A 15,186-nucleotide genomic window follows, 5' to 3' on the forward strand; every position below is an offset into this window, starting at 1 on the left:
GCGCCCGGGCGCGCGCCTGAGACCCGCTTCCGGTTCTGAAGGTCCGGAAACCGCCTCGAAGGGTCGGTCGCGCGCCTGCTGAGAGTTGCCCAACTTGAGACCTGAGGGCTCAGCTGTTTTGCCCGTGCACCCACCCTCCCCCGGGCCTGTGGCCTGCGAGACCGCTGTGGCCCGAGTTTCAACGACTCCAACCGGTGTACTGTGTTGCTCTCACTCGGCTCCCGCGCCTCTCCTGTCTACTGAGGGCAAAATCTGGGCAGGACACCCTTGGCGACACGCTGCAGCCAAGTTCCTGGGACTCGAGGAACTTTATGGCCGTGGGTCATCGTGCTGGGGACCGAGCCACCCCAAGACTGCGACACAGGTTGGTGGTTCCCCCCAACCCCTATCCCCCAGGCAGTCCTCTTCATTTTGCTGAATTCCTGGCCCCTTCGGTGGCTCAGACAGTAAAGGATCCGTCTGCAATGCGGGAGACCTGGGTTCGATCCCTGGGTTGAGAAGATTCCCTGGAGAAGGAAATGGCAACCCACTCCAATATTCTTGCCTGGAGAATCCCCATGGACAGAAGAGCCTGGTGGGCTGCAGTCCATTGGGTTACAAAGAGTCGGACATGACTGAGCAAATAAGCACACCTGGCCCATTGGGAGATTTAGGACTAGTTGGAATGTTTGGAGAAATGGATGAGGAAACATCCGTTTAAATTGTTAAATTGTGTGTCTGGATTTGTGCTTAAATACTGAAATACTGAATCCCAGTTGGTCTTGGGCCATGTCAAAAACAGCAACTGTAATCCCCGTTTTTGCAAGAGAAACTGAGTGGTTCAGTGCTTAGTCCCTGATCACAGCAGTGGTCTAGGCTGAGATGAGATCTCCAAGTCAAAGGCACTTTCTGTGAACCAAGCTTAGCAATCCCAACTATCCTGGTCAAGTAGGGACTATGTCAGTGGCTCTAATCAACTGAGAAGACATTATTAGAAGATACAAGTATCCCCTCACAACCCCAAACTTTAAAAACAACAAAAAACAAAACACAAACTTTCTAGTAGGATGAGGAAAGAATTTTAGAAGTCAATGACCCAAATTTGCCTAGTGATGAAATTTTAGGAAGGAGGCAAATATTTTTTTCTCCTTAGAGACTTATATTTCCATGGATCATATTACACATTCCCATCTTTGAAAATCAACTATTAACAACAATCATCAGTAGTCATCTCCAGTTACTGAATTTGGGGAGGATTTGGAACTTTAAGTCTGACAACTGTGTCCCTAGAAAAGCAGAACATCTTCATCCCTCTAGTTACTCCATATGGATGAGAAGAAGGAGCTTTAAGAACTTCACTACGATTTGCTCTCCCTGAAAAAGTAACTAGTACAGTAACACAGTTATTGAGTAAATGTCGACCTATTGACTATCCGAGCAGTTTTAAGTCTTGGGAGTCAAAGAAGTTGATTAGTACAGAGTTTCCTGGTGGTCTAGTAGTTAGGAGTTGGCACTTTCACTGCCATTGTCCCAGGTTCAATCCCTGGTGGGGAACTAAACATCCTGCAAGCCATGTGGCCAAAAGAAAAAAAAGTTGACTGATTAGCAAGAAGTTCTAGCAATCTACAAAAGAATCGAAGAGGTTAAATAATTTAGGCTATTTTCTGAGGCTTGTTGACAGAAAAATCAACAACTCGAATTCTACTATGTTCAGGCTATTGAGTTAGACATAGGAGTAGTATAAACAAGTAAAACACGCTTCCTTCTCTCAAGGAACTTGTTGAGATAAAGTGTAAACTGCATGTGTAGGTGGAGGTTTTTTTTTTTTTAAATATGTTTGCAAGATGCTGGGAATACAAAAAGTGAGTTTTTTACCTACTCAACATCCTTGCCTTCCTTTGTCAGAATTTCTTCCCAACAGAATTCTGATGTTCAGAAATCCCTCTCTTATCCACAGTTGATATAGCACAGAATCCTCAACTCCAGAGGTCTGGACTGGTCTAAGGGTAATATTACCCTCTTGCCAGAGATTGGATTAGGGTCATGCATGTTCCCCAGTTCACCTCAGTGAGTTGCAAGAACAGGTTTGAATGCTGCTTCCAGAAAAACTTTTCCAGGAGAACTTTGAGAAGTGATTCACAATTCTTCTGGACATAGTTATTTTGGATGTGAGGCTTGAATTGCTACAGTTCTTTTAAAAATAATTAATTAAATTTTGGCTGTGCTGGGTCTTTGTTGTTTTGTGAGGCTTTCTCTGGTTGTGTCGAGCAGGGGACTACTCTCTAATTGAGGTGCAAGGGCTTCTCATTGCAGTGGCTTCTTTTGTTGCCAGAACTCGTGCTCTAGAGCACAGGGTCAATAGTTGTGGTGAGCAGGCTTAGTTTCTCCGCAGCATGTGGAATCTTCCTACATCAGGGATCAAACCCATGTCTCCTGCATTGGCAGGTGGATTCTTTACCACTGAGCCATCAGGGAAGCCCCCACTACAGTATTTTTGATGGTAACTGGAACAGGAAGTCTACATAGAGGGGAAGTTGAAAGAATGGCAGAGAGAGAAATGGAACTGGAATCATGAGATTATGTCTACTCTTAAATTTGTCTTACTTTTAGATCTCCAATTATCTGAGTTAATAAGCTTCCTTATAGTTAAAGCCATTTTGAGTTTGGTTTTCTGTTATTTTCTATGAAAGCATCCTAGCTTACACAGGTAGCAGATCCAATCTGACATCTTATGATATAGTGGGAAAAGTGGACAATCAAATGTCTGGGTAGAGTTATACTTCGAGCAACAGAAAACCAGACTCCAGTGACTAAATGAAAAAGAGATTGTTATTATCATACAGTAAGAACTACAGAAGTAGACACTCCAGGGCTGGTGCAGCTATTTGAGAATGTCAGCAAGGAACTAGGCTCCTCGTTTTCTATCATTAGTATGTGGCTTTATTGTTGTAAGATGGCTCTAAAGGGCCAAGAAAACATACCACGTGAGTATGTTTCTTTTGAAAACCTTTACCAGAAGCTCTACCCCTTAGGCATAGACTTTTGAAGAGAAAATCAGAGAGGGAGGCATGATCAATGATGTTGTGTCCCTGTCACTTTTCCCCCTCCTGACCAGTAATCAAGTTTGATTATTCCAGTTATCAGGAGAACTGTCAGTCAAGCGTTGGCAACAATCATTGCTATATCTGCTATTTTCTATCATGAGATTATGACAGATACTTAAAGAAAATGAGTTAAAATGCATTCTTGAGCATAAGTTGCAAAAGTTGGCTGGAGCAATGGATGGACAATAGACTAGATGGGAGTAGTGGACAATGGCTAGATATGAGTAGTTTCTGATATATGCAGAGGGAGGAAAACAAAGAAGTAAAATGGATTTTGTGAAGGTAGGATATCTGTTGTTTTCATTTCTTCTCACTCTCCCAAAGTGATCAATAGACTAAAGCCCCAAGAAGACTTAACAGAAAAGAGATATAGTTCACTACTGTGTAATTTTCCTGTTCAGTTTTTCCTTGATTTATCCATATATAGCATTTAAAATTGACTGCATGCATGAGTGCTAAGTCGCTTCAGTCTTGTCCAACTCTTCAACACTATAGACTGTAGCCTGCCAGGTTCCCCTGTCCATGGGATTCTCCAGGCAAGAATACTGAAATGGCTTTTCATTCCCTCCTCCAGGGGATCTTCCCGACTCAGGGATAGAACCCCCATCTCTTACATTTCCTTCATTGGCTGGTGGGGTTTTTTTTGTTTTGTTTTGTTTTGTTTTGTTTTTTTTACCACTGGCGCCATCTGGGAAGCCCCTTAAAATTGACTACTTTCTTAAAATTCACTCTCAACTTCCAGGGCATTGTGAAAGTGAAAGTGGAAGTCACTCAGTCGTGTCTGATTCTTTGTGACCCTATTGACTATACAGTCCATGGAATTCTCCAGGCCAGTATACTGGAGTGGGTAGCCGTTCCCTTCTCCAGGGGTCTTCCCAACCCAGGGATCGAACCCAGGTCTCCTGCATTGCAGGCAGATTCTTTACCAGCTGAGCCACAAGGGAAGCCCAAGAATACTGGAGTGGGTAGCCTATCCCTTCTCCAATGGATCTTCCTGACCCAGGAGTCAAACCAGGGTCTCCTACATTGCAGAAGGATTCTTTATCAACTGAGCTATCAGGGAATTATCCTAGTTTTCTTAGTAACATTGAAGGCTCTTCTCTTCCTATTCTATTATAATTGAATGTAAAATATCCCACCTGCAGGCTTGGATTAGGGACAGAATGGACTCCTTCTGATGAAAACTCTTGAGGATAACTATATCATTTCCATTACAGATCATTAACATTCTTACTATTGTTCAAAACCAATTAGAATTTTTTTGACCCATAGTTTACTTTTAGCTAGTGAAATATTAATATTTCCTACTTTGGAGGAAGAAGTAAGTATTATAAACAAAACAACAACTCAGTTCAGAGCTTCCAGGTTGGTGAGATTCAGGGAAAGTAACATGATGGGAGAGCATGAGCACTCTACATCCCTTCCTACATACCTTGCCCTATCCATCTCTTGCATCTGGCTGTTCCTGTGTTGTATCCTTTTACAGTAAACTGATAGTCTAATTACTTTCCTTGCTGTGTGTGTACAGATTACACAACAAAGTTCTGGAACAAGCTAGACAGTCCTTGAGAGGTTTGCTGAGTTCCAGTGATGTTCCTTTAGCAGATTACAAACAAGACTTAAATGTCATTGACGAAGTGATTTGAATGATTAGAGATCAGTTCCTGCCTGCCTGCCAAATTCTCTTCACCACCATCCAGACTTGGTGTATGCACTGCTTTGCACATGTGATCTCTTTGAACAATTTTGAACTCACCACACTTCATTTCAGGATATAACACAAAATATCGGTCTGGTAATCACCTTTAGCTCAAGGTTGCTACAAGCTGGAGCTGAGCTGTCAGTGGAATGGAGTCTGGAAATCACCAAGAAAGGGGTTGTTGCACTGCTCAAAGACAAGCTAAAGAAGTTTCCAGAACTGATATTCAAATATGTGGGGTGGGGGGAAGAAATTGCATGAAGGCAGCCAGAAGTTATGAACTTCCAGTTATAAGTACTATTTTAATGTACAACGTGCCAAATATAATTAACATTGCTGGATGTTATATATGAAAGCTGTTAACAGAGTAAATCCTAAGAGTTCTCATTGTAAGAAAAACACATTTCCTTTCTTTAATTTTGCACCTATATGAAGTAATGGATGTTCAACTGAACTTCTTATGATCATCACTTCACAATAAAATTGATGTATGTAAATCAAATAATTATGCTGTACACCTTAAACTTATACAGTGCTGCATGTCAATTATATCTCAATAAAATTGGAAGAAACTAACCAAACAGAAAGAAAACACACTGAAATATTGGGGAGAAACTCTGAGGAACAGAAGTAGACAGATTGCCTGGTGTATTTTTTAGTAAAGGATCACACAATTGTGTTTGCAGTGCCTACTTTGATTTGGAGAATTGGTGCCAGTTGGTAGTAGATCACTTAGATAGTAGTGGGGAAAAAAAGGTGTGGGCAGAGAGGGGATTCACAACACTAACATATGTAAAAAATCTGCTTTTAAAAAGTGCAAAAATAAATAGATAACAAAAGAATACTATGGTGACAGAACCTGAGGCAGGGATTAAGTGCTAATATTTTATCTATGAGGTGTAGTCTGAGGGCATTGACAGCAAGGGAGAGGGAAAGAGGAGGTTTGGCAAGTAATAGGAAGTGACATGGTATGTGTGCTGGCTACTGCTTTGTGGGGAGCCTGGAAGAGACACAACTTTGTCACAGTCTACACCACACTGGACAAACTACTCGAAGAAACTGTACCTCAGAGCATTTTGTGAAGGGAGAAAGGAGAGGAAATTCTCTCTCTCTCTCTGTTTCTCTCTTTTTTTGATGTTTTAAGATTTTAATATTCTTTACCTTTCAACATAAACTTCTGACTGTGTCTAAACAATAGGGGAAAAGACTCTTCAGGAAAGATCTTCCAGAATTCACAGTATCCCTATGTTCAAATACTATAAAGAGAACATTCAAGTGAACAAAGGATAAGAGAGTGTAACAGAGAATTGTAGTTCAATGGCTTAACTGAAAAAGAGCCAATCAACCAACCTTCTTTTCTACTCTTTCAAAGGAAAACAAAAGTGAACCTGAGAACTTCTAAATCTTTTTTTAAAAGAGAGGGAGGGTAGAAGAAGAGAGGACCACAACCGTTGCTGAGAGAATACTATATAATGCAAGAAGTCAAGGATTCTAACAAATTCTAAAAATCTCTAAACGTATTACCGAGAACCACATTATTAGAAATATAAATGCATAGGGATATAAACTATTTTCTAATAAAAACAGACTTTGCTATATAAACATGTAGGATGTCACTTTAATCTCTTGATGAGAATAACAGTACAGAGAACAATCTCCAGCTTGCCCTTTAGTCTGGAATTCCTGAACACTCAGCATGCCGTTGGTGTTGCCCTGAACTAACAGCTTTGGAACCCAGAAGACCCCACTGCTGTCATTTTGTAAAGGATCAAGAATCACACTCCTAGAGGACACCATCCAGCCCCCACGCTGTGTGTTTGTGTGCCTCAAGATACAATTAACTGTAATTTGCATAATTAAGTCCACAATCAAGTCTGAATACTGAGATCTAGCTAGAAAAAGTAGCAGCAAAGGCAACCTAAACTAGTTTGTTAGAAAAGCAAGAGGAAGGCTTGTAAAACACTTAAGTTCAAGTGGGGAATCCCTGGTAACTCAGTGATAAAGAATCTGCCTGCAATGCAGGAGATGTGGGTTTGATCCCTGGGTCGGCAAGATCCCCTGGAGGAGGAAATGGCAACCCAATCCACTCCAGTATTCTTGGCCTGGGAAATCCCTCAGACAGAGGAGCCTGGTGAGCTATGGTCCATGAGGTTGCAAGGAGTTGGACACGAAACAACTGATGAGATGCATGCAAGTCCCACCAGCTGTGGATGTTTTGCTCTTGTTCCTTGAAAAGGAAGAATCTATGTCTTCCTGGCCCAGAGATAGAACGTTCCTCTTCTCCATTGTCAGGCGGATTCTTTACCACGGAGCCACATGGGAAGCCATAGTAAACATGTCCATTCAAGAAAAATGCCATGTTTGTTAAGGCTTTTTGGAGCAATTCCCAAGTTACTTTAAACTTTGTACAATATTCAAGGACAGAGTGCATATTGGTTAGGATGTGTTTGTCACTGATATATCTCCAAAGAATTTTTCATGGAGGCTACCAACTTCTGAACATCTTCTATCCTGCCACCATTATTCAGAGAAGCCATGATACCTCCCACAGACCATGCCCTTTCAAGGAGATTATATTGAATTCAAGAGCTTTATCAAGAAATCTTTTATTCTAAAGCAGCATCTCCATTGGCATTGCCAATGCAGAATGAAATATTCGTCTGGCTTCTATTCTGGGTTTCACTAGATTTACATAGAATCCTTAAGAATTTTCAATAATATGATAAATCATTTGAGATTTGAAGGAACTAAGCTTCATGGCTGCTTCACCGCTGTTATTCTTTTTTTTTTTTTGGAGGGGGTGACTTCCTTGACCAGAGATCAAACCCGCACCCCTGTAGTGGAAACATGGTGTCTTAACCACTGGATCACTAGGGAAGTCCTTTGCCACTGTTATTCTTTTTCTTTTGCCACTGTTATTCTTGATCTACTCCAAGACCAAGCTGATGCTGTAGAAGCAAAGTAGGGAGCTGTGTTGAATAAAGTGGTGTTTCCGGTCTGCACTTTGTATTCCACAATGGAAGGGCACTCTCTGAGGTCAAACCCTAGCAGGATATCTTGAAATATCACCACTGTGACCCCTACAGAGCCAGCATTCTTCTGGGCACCATCAAAAATCACACCAAAGTTTTAAACATCAAACTGGTTTATATGGGAAATTTGAGGACATGTCAAAAAGCAGCCACTGCTCCCTTGACATCAGGAACAAAGCAAAATTCTGCTCTGGGCCTGGTCTCGTTTGTGCAGTAATACATGCAGGAGGTGACCTGATTGAAGTTCCAAGGGCTTGGATTCAGAATTTTCCTGTAACTTTTAAGTTTAGAATGGATGACATTCACAGTTCCCAAACTTCAAGGCTTCTGGGGCCAGAGCTGACCAAGCTCTTGTCATCACATGGCTGGCACACCTTCCTACTTTCAGGTCAATCAGGTTTAAGGGGACAGCATGGAACTAACTCAGCCAACCCTCCTCTTTGCACAAAAATCATTGTCTGGAATGGCTAACAATTTCTGCACAAGATTCTATATGTTATTAATAATCTTAGCTAAAGCTGATAGTCTGTAGCTCATTTCAAGAACATGAATGCCAGCTCCTTCGTGGCCTAATAATTCTTTCTATATCTCTAACAACACAGAGCTCAGTAGCTTGGTGGCCTGAGCTGACATTGACCACCTACCTCCAGGTGTCTTTAGGTAGTGGCATGGGTGGAGTTGGCCAGAGAGGACCTGTCAGTGGGCAGTGAGCATCTCTTTCCTATTTCCTTTTGGTCAGAGGTTTCCTTGCTGGGCATGTGAGAGTTGGACTGTAAAGAAAGCTGAGCACAGAAAAATTGATGCTTTTGAACTGTGGTGTTGGAGAAGACTCTTGAGAGTCCCTTGGACTGCAAGGAGATCCAACCAGTCCATCCTAAAGGAAATCAGTCCTGAATATTCATTGGAAGGACTGATGCTGAAGCTGAAACTCCAATACTTTGGCCACCCAATATGAAGAACTGACTCATTTGAAAAGACCCTGATGCTGGGAAAGATTGAAGGCAGGAGAAGGGGACGACAGAGGATGAGATGGTTAGATAGCATCACCAACGCGATGGACATGAGTTTGTGTAGGCTTCGGGAGTTGGTGATGGACAGGGAAACCTGGCGTGCCTGTTCGTGGGGTTGCAAAGAGTCGGACATGACTGAGTGACGGAACTGAACTGAACTTCCCTGCTGGGAGTTAACTCCACCTGCATTTCAGATTGCATCATCCAGCTTCAGTGACTATTAGGGAAGGCAGATCCACTGCCTGCGAGGTGTGGTATTTTATCAAAGTCTGAAAGTGAAAGAAAAAGCCAGAAACTCGGGGCACATTGCTAGTTGCTCTGTATGTTCAGTGGCAGCCTTGAGATAGGGCCTGGCACTCTCCTAGAAAATGACTGATTTATGCCCCAGATGGCATCGCTGTGAAGGCCCAAGTGACACTGGTTGCAGCAGTGGCAGCTGAGGTGGAGCAGGAAGCTCTCACCCATACTTTGTGGCTCTCCTACCTGAAATTAGCAATGCTGCCTGTACAAGAAAAGCCCCTTAATGCAACAACACGGATGGACTTGGAAAAATTACGCTTAGTGGAATAAGCCAGACAGAGAAAGACAAATACTGGGTGATATCACTAACACATGGAATCTAAAATATACAACAAACTAGTGAATATAATAAAACAGAAGTAGACTCATAGAGCATAAACCAGTGGTTAGGAGTGGGAAGAGGGAAAGGGGGAGAGGCAAGACTGGGGTAGTGGATTAAGAGGTACAAACTACTATGTGTAAAATAAATAGGGTACTGGGATATATACTATACACACAGGGAATATAGCAAATGTTTTATAATAACTATAGATTATAACTAAAAATTGTAACTATGTTGTACATCTGCAACTTTTTTTAATTTTATTTTTTTAATATAAATTTATTTATTTTAATTGAAGGCTAATTACTTTACAATATTGTAGTGGTTTTGCCATACATTGACGTGGATCCGCCATGGGTGTACATACATTCCCCATCCTGAGCCCGCCTCCCACCTCCCTCCCCATCCCATCCCTCTGGGTCATCCCAGTGCACCAGCCCCGAGCACCCTGTCTCATGTATTGAACCTGGACTGGCAATCCTTTTCACATATGATAATGTACATGTGTCAGTGCCATTCTCCCAAATCATCCCACCCTCGCCCTCTCCCACAGAGTCCAAAAGACTGTTCTATACATCTGTGTTTCTTTTGCTGTCTCGCATGTGGGCTTATCATTACCACCTTTCTAAATTCCATATATATGCGTTAGTATACTGTATTGGTATTTTTCTTTCTGACTGACTTCACTCTGTATAATAGGCTCCAGTTTCATCCACCTCATTAGAATTGATTCAAATGTATTCTTTTTAATGGCTGAGTAATAGTCCATTGTGTATATGTACCACACCTTTCTTATCCATTCGTCTGCTGATGGACATCTATGTACACCTGCAACTTATATAATATTGTACATCAACTATGTCTCAATAAAAATTAATTTAAAACTCTATTTGATGGGCTGCATATAATAGCAAGTGATTAGCTAATTAATTCAAGGAAAATTAATTTTTAAAAAAGTCACGAATGGGACTTCCCTGGTGATCCAGTGGCTAAGACTCTGCACTCCCAATGCAAGGGGCTTGGGTTCAATAACTGGTCAGGGAACTAGATTCCACAACTAAGAGTTCACATGACTCAACTAAAGATCCTATGTGCAGCAACTAAGATCTTGTGCAGCCAAATAAACAAATAAAAATAAATATAAAAAAATAAAATGAGAAAGTTGTGAAAAATCTCTCGGGATGGAAGGGAAGCCTGGGGAACAAGATATGTAAACAGAAGTCAGGCAGTTCTAGAATATTGAGAGCAGAAACCACCCAAGGTTCTACTGATGCTGCTGAAAAAATATGATAATTTTACCTTGTTTCCATTATTTTGTTCAAGGTACAAATTCCCAGGACAAAGTGTATTGTTGGGCAAGCCTGGGTCAAATGCCTACACTTTTGGGTCATAAGGCATTTCAAATGACCAAGATTTCTATTTCATGAAGTCTATATACAACTGGGAGAGAAAAAGTCTAAAAAGAAACCTGGGTTCTATTAGAAAAGAAAAACTGACGCTGTATTATTTAACAAAATTCACCCCTATGGTTGTTCAGCATCAAAAACAATTTTATTCCCATATATATACCTTCAAAAATACTCCTGCCTAATAGAATGCAGCTATTCCTCATTAAGTAAAACAAATTCTCACTTCTTCTTCAGAAGATAATTCAATGTCTCATGACTTCAGTTCAGTTCAGTTCAGTCGCTCAGTCGTGTCTGTCTCTTTACGACCCCATGAACCGCAGCACACCAGGCCTCCCTGTCCATCACCAACTCCCAGAGTCCACCCAAACCCATGTCCATTGTGTTGGTGATGCCATCCATCTCATCCTCTGTCGTCCCCTTCTCCTCCTGCCCTCAATCTTTCCCAGCATCGGGGTCTTTTCAAACGAGTCAGCTCTCCGCATCAGGTGGCCAAAGTATTGGAGTTTCAGCTTCAACATCAGTCCTTCCAAAGAGCACCCAGGACTGATTTCCTTTAGGATGGACTGGTTGGATCTCCTTGCAGTCCAAGGGACTCTCAAGTCTTCTCCAACACCACAGTTCAAAAGCATCAATTCTTCGGTGCTCAGCTTTCTTTATAGTCCAACTCTCACATCCATACATGACTACTAGAAAAACCATAGCCTTGACTAGATGGACCTTTGTTGGCAAAGTAATGTCTCTGCTTTTTAATATGCTGTCTAGTTTGATCATAACTTCCCTTCCAAGGAGCAAGCGTCTTTTCAGTGGAGAAATAACTCCAGAAAGAATGAAGGGATGGAGCCAAAGCAAAAACAACACCCATTTGTGGATGGGACTGGTGATAGAAGCAAGGTTCAATGCTGTAAAGAGCAATATTGCATAGGAACCTGGAATGTTAGGTCCATGAATCAGGGCAAATTGGAAGTGGTCAAACAGGAGATGGCAAGAGGGAACATTGACATTCTAGGAATCAGCGAACTAAGACCGACTGGGATGGGTGAATTTAACTCAGATGACCATTATATCTACTACTGTGGGCAGGAATCCCTTAGAAGAAATGGAGTAGCCATCATAGTCAACAAAAGAGTCTTATGACTTACTGCATCAAAATCTATGTCAAGGATGTCTAAGTGAAACAAAGTTTTGCTCTAGCTCCAGCTCAGCTGTCTTAGATCAAGTCCCTAGAAGCAGAGCCCAACCCAGGGATTCTTGCGCCGGGGATTTGCTGGGGAATTGCTCTCTAGATAAAGGGAGTGAGGGCAGCAAGGACAAGGCAGAGAATCAGTCAAGCCATGGTGTGGTATCAGTCTGATTCCACAGAGTTCTGAAGTCCAAACCGTGTACAGATTTGGTGCCAGTTTGAAACACAGGTATGAATAAATGATCTAGATTAAAAAGGTCACATGATCTTACTAAATAAAGGCTCTAACCCAACTGGGGCCACCTCCACCTGGAACATATGTAGGTAAGGTAGTATTAGCCTGACCTTTTCTGCTTTTACGAGATTTCTAGAGGTCCCAAATTCCCTTATACCCTCCTCCTTGTAAGTTTAAATTCCCATTGACTTCAGAAGAAACACATAAAGTTGCCAAGTAAAAGTAGGTTGATCTCTTCCAGTTTAAAATGATCTAATTCAAGGTAGATAATTATTCAGTTCAAGATCAGACCTTTAAGGCTGTTTTCACTAAAAGCTCTTCACCTCCGATTTTCCAAGACTTTTCAAGGTCTGACTGCAAAAGGTTTAGGTTTTCTGATAATGAAAGTAAAGGGCCTTGTCAGCAAACTCTGATCTCTGAGGCTCAGTCTCTCTGGTGTCTTAATTTTGGCATCTACTCTCCCTAGGCTGAACCCTAGGGAGGTCTTGGAGGGACCTAGCCGGCACTTTCTACTCTTCCAAATCTGCCTCATTACTATCAAAATCAGTTATCCCCCTTTGGTCTGATAAGCAGGTATTATATACTTTCCCTCCCTACTATATACACCCTTTCTTCTTACTAGGTAAACAAGGTGGCCCTTCCTTTCCAATGAAGCCTGTCTTTATGGTAGCAAGACTTCAGGGTAAAAAGGAGTAAAGGGATTAAGATATCCAAAGGGGAAAAGGGGGAATTCCCTGGCAGCCCAATGGTTAGGATTCTGAGCTTCCAATGCTGAAGGGTACAGGTTTAGTCCCTAGTCAGGAAAACTAAGAGCTCGTCTGGATGCCTAGGAAAAAAAAAAGGGGGAAGGTGGAGGGAGAACCGTTTAAGGTTTTGAAAAGTGTGCGGTTTTGGTGCCCAAACCTTTATTCCTAATTACAGGTTCGTGGGTTATAGGCCTGAGTTTAGGGGAGCAGGGAGAAATAGCAGGGAGAACTATAGAGAGGGAGGTTAGGAAATTCTTACTGGTTCTGGCAAAGTGAGGTGGAGAATAGGTTTGACGTCATAGGGTAGCTGGTACATCCCTTTACCCCAACACTGTTGCTAGTGCATGCTGCTCAGTTAGCAAACAGGTAAGCCCAACCCCACAAAATGTTTGCATTTTACATTTTCCAATGTGTACTTGCACATTCAACCACCTTGATTCAGATTAGCACCCCATTCTAAATATAGACAAACATATACATGCCTGGGCTTTAATTTTCCAGGCATCAATTTCTCACAAGTCAAATGACTGGAAGTACTGAGGTCTGGCTTGAATAAACGATGTTAATCTGTGTACACATGCCCCATTTTTTTAATCTAAGAGGATCAGAGGGCATAATTTCATTCAACACACTGTAATTTCCCTAGTTTGACGTTTTAAGCAATATACATACATGTGCATGCACGGATGTTCCTTAGACAATACAGTACTATGAAGCTTCTTGCTCCACTGTTTACTGTTGTAATTATTGGTCTCTCCAAATATCTTTGATAACTACTGCCTCTTCAGTGGCTACAATGTACACCCCAGGAATTAAAATATTTGATAAATTAGTAAAGATATGTAAACTTGTGGTTCACTTGAGGAACTTGTTATGCCGATTCCTGGCACCTCTCTATGTAACAGGTGGTTCAGTAGAGCTCTAGTGTGATCCAAAAATTTCCATGTTTAAGCACTGTTATTTTGATGGTGGTCCTAGAACAGTTTGAGAAATATTGCAGTATTGCTTCCTAAGGGTTCAGTGCCTCCATAACAAGTTAGGCTGGGACTTTCTTGGCAGTCCAGTGGTTAACACTCTGGGCTTCCACTGCAGGGGATGTTGAGTTCAGATCCCTTTTTGGGAACTATGGATCCTGCCTAGAGCATGGCACAGCCAGAAAAAAAAAAGTTGGGTCAGTTTCATTTCAAATTTGCCAACAATGGGCAAACCTTGATAAATAAAATATAGCATTTAAGGCTACTTTAATTTACACTCAACCCATCAAGACTGAATCTTTTACGTGGAACAGTAATTCCATTCAGAGCACCAACAATGTAGGGTATTTTACATTTTTAGACAATCATTGATAGGGTTAAGAGAAAAACTTGATTTTCCTAAAAAATTCTGTGTATTCCAGTAGTTACTTAAGACTAACTGCTGGTTCATTCAACAAAATTTAAAGCACTGTGCAGACTCATTATGCAAACTATAAACATTTGAATAGTAGGTAGTTGTCTGAAAGTCTGTATTCTCTCCAGGGATACTTTCCTCCAATAGGAATAACAATATGACTAAAATATTACTGATAACTTTTTTCCAGAGGAAGAGCTCATTTCAACATGAATAGGTTACACTACCCTCAGCAACCCAAGCTTACTCACACTTAGAATACAGAAGCAGAAAGCTAACCAACACCCAGGAGGCAATTCAGACTAATTTCATCTTTGAGGAAACCTCATCACAGGTAGCATTAAGTAATGTTGTGATACCACTGTCACTTACCAAGAGAACACTCATCCCCCGCCCCTCCTTGAACTAAGAGGGCTATCACTAAAATATTAAACACCTTCCCATGTACTATTCACATATTTCAGAAAATTTTGCTCACTTCAGCCTATCATATACGTCTTTTCTAAACTTAGGATTGCATTCATGCTTTCCCACATCATCGCTGCACTGTTCACAGGCTTTCTTGTCTAGCCGGTAGCACTTGAAAGATTTATGAGCCAAGAACCAGGGGGAAAAAAAAAAATCTCCTTACAAACCAGCTATTTTAAAAGATAGAAACCTAAGAATCTGCAAGTATATCACAGGTAATATGAGAACAGGAAGACTTGTAAAATTGGTATGTCTCAGCTCTATGCTCAACTCTTTAAAATTAAGAGCCCTTCTGCTGGAAGTTTTCAATTTA

The 15,186-nt window shown here is 41.4% G+C and overlaps 1 long non-coding RNA gene and 1 pseudogene across 1 annotated transcript; one reads left to right on the forward strand and one right to left on the reverse strand.

Moving 5' to 3' along the window:
• Positions 1-60: 60 nt before the first annotated feature.
• LOC145518066 (uncharacterized) lies at positions 61-4,624 on the forward strand. The gene is made up of 2 exons (XR_014062574.1): positions 61-2,374; positions 3,658-4,624. It is a non-coding gene; the product is annotated as an uncharacterized LOC145518066 (long non-coding RNA).
• Positions 4,625-7,232: 2,608 nt separating this feature from the next.
• On the reverse strand, positions 7,233-7,951 carry LOC145518059 (phosphoserine aminotransferase-like; annotated as a pseudogene).
• Between the last annotated feature and the right edge of the window lie 7,235 nt (positions 7,952-15,186).

This window comes from Giraffa tippelskirchi, chromosome 1 (genome assembly GCF_054371585.1).
Source record: "Giraffa tippelskirchi isolate mGirTip1 chromosome 1, T2T-mGirTip1v1.2.pri, whole genome shotgun sequence".
NCBI lineage: Eukaryota > Metazoa > Chordata > Mammalia > Artiodactyla > Giraffidae > Giraffa > Giraffa tippelskirchi.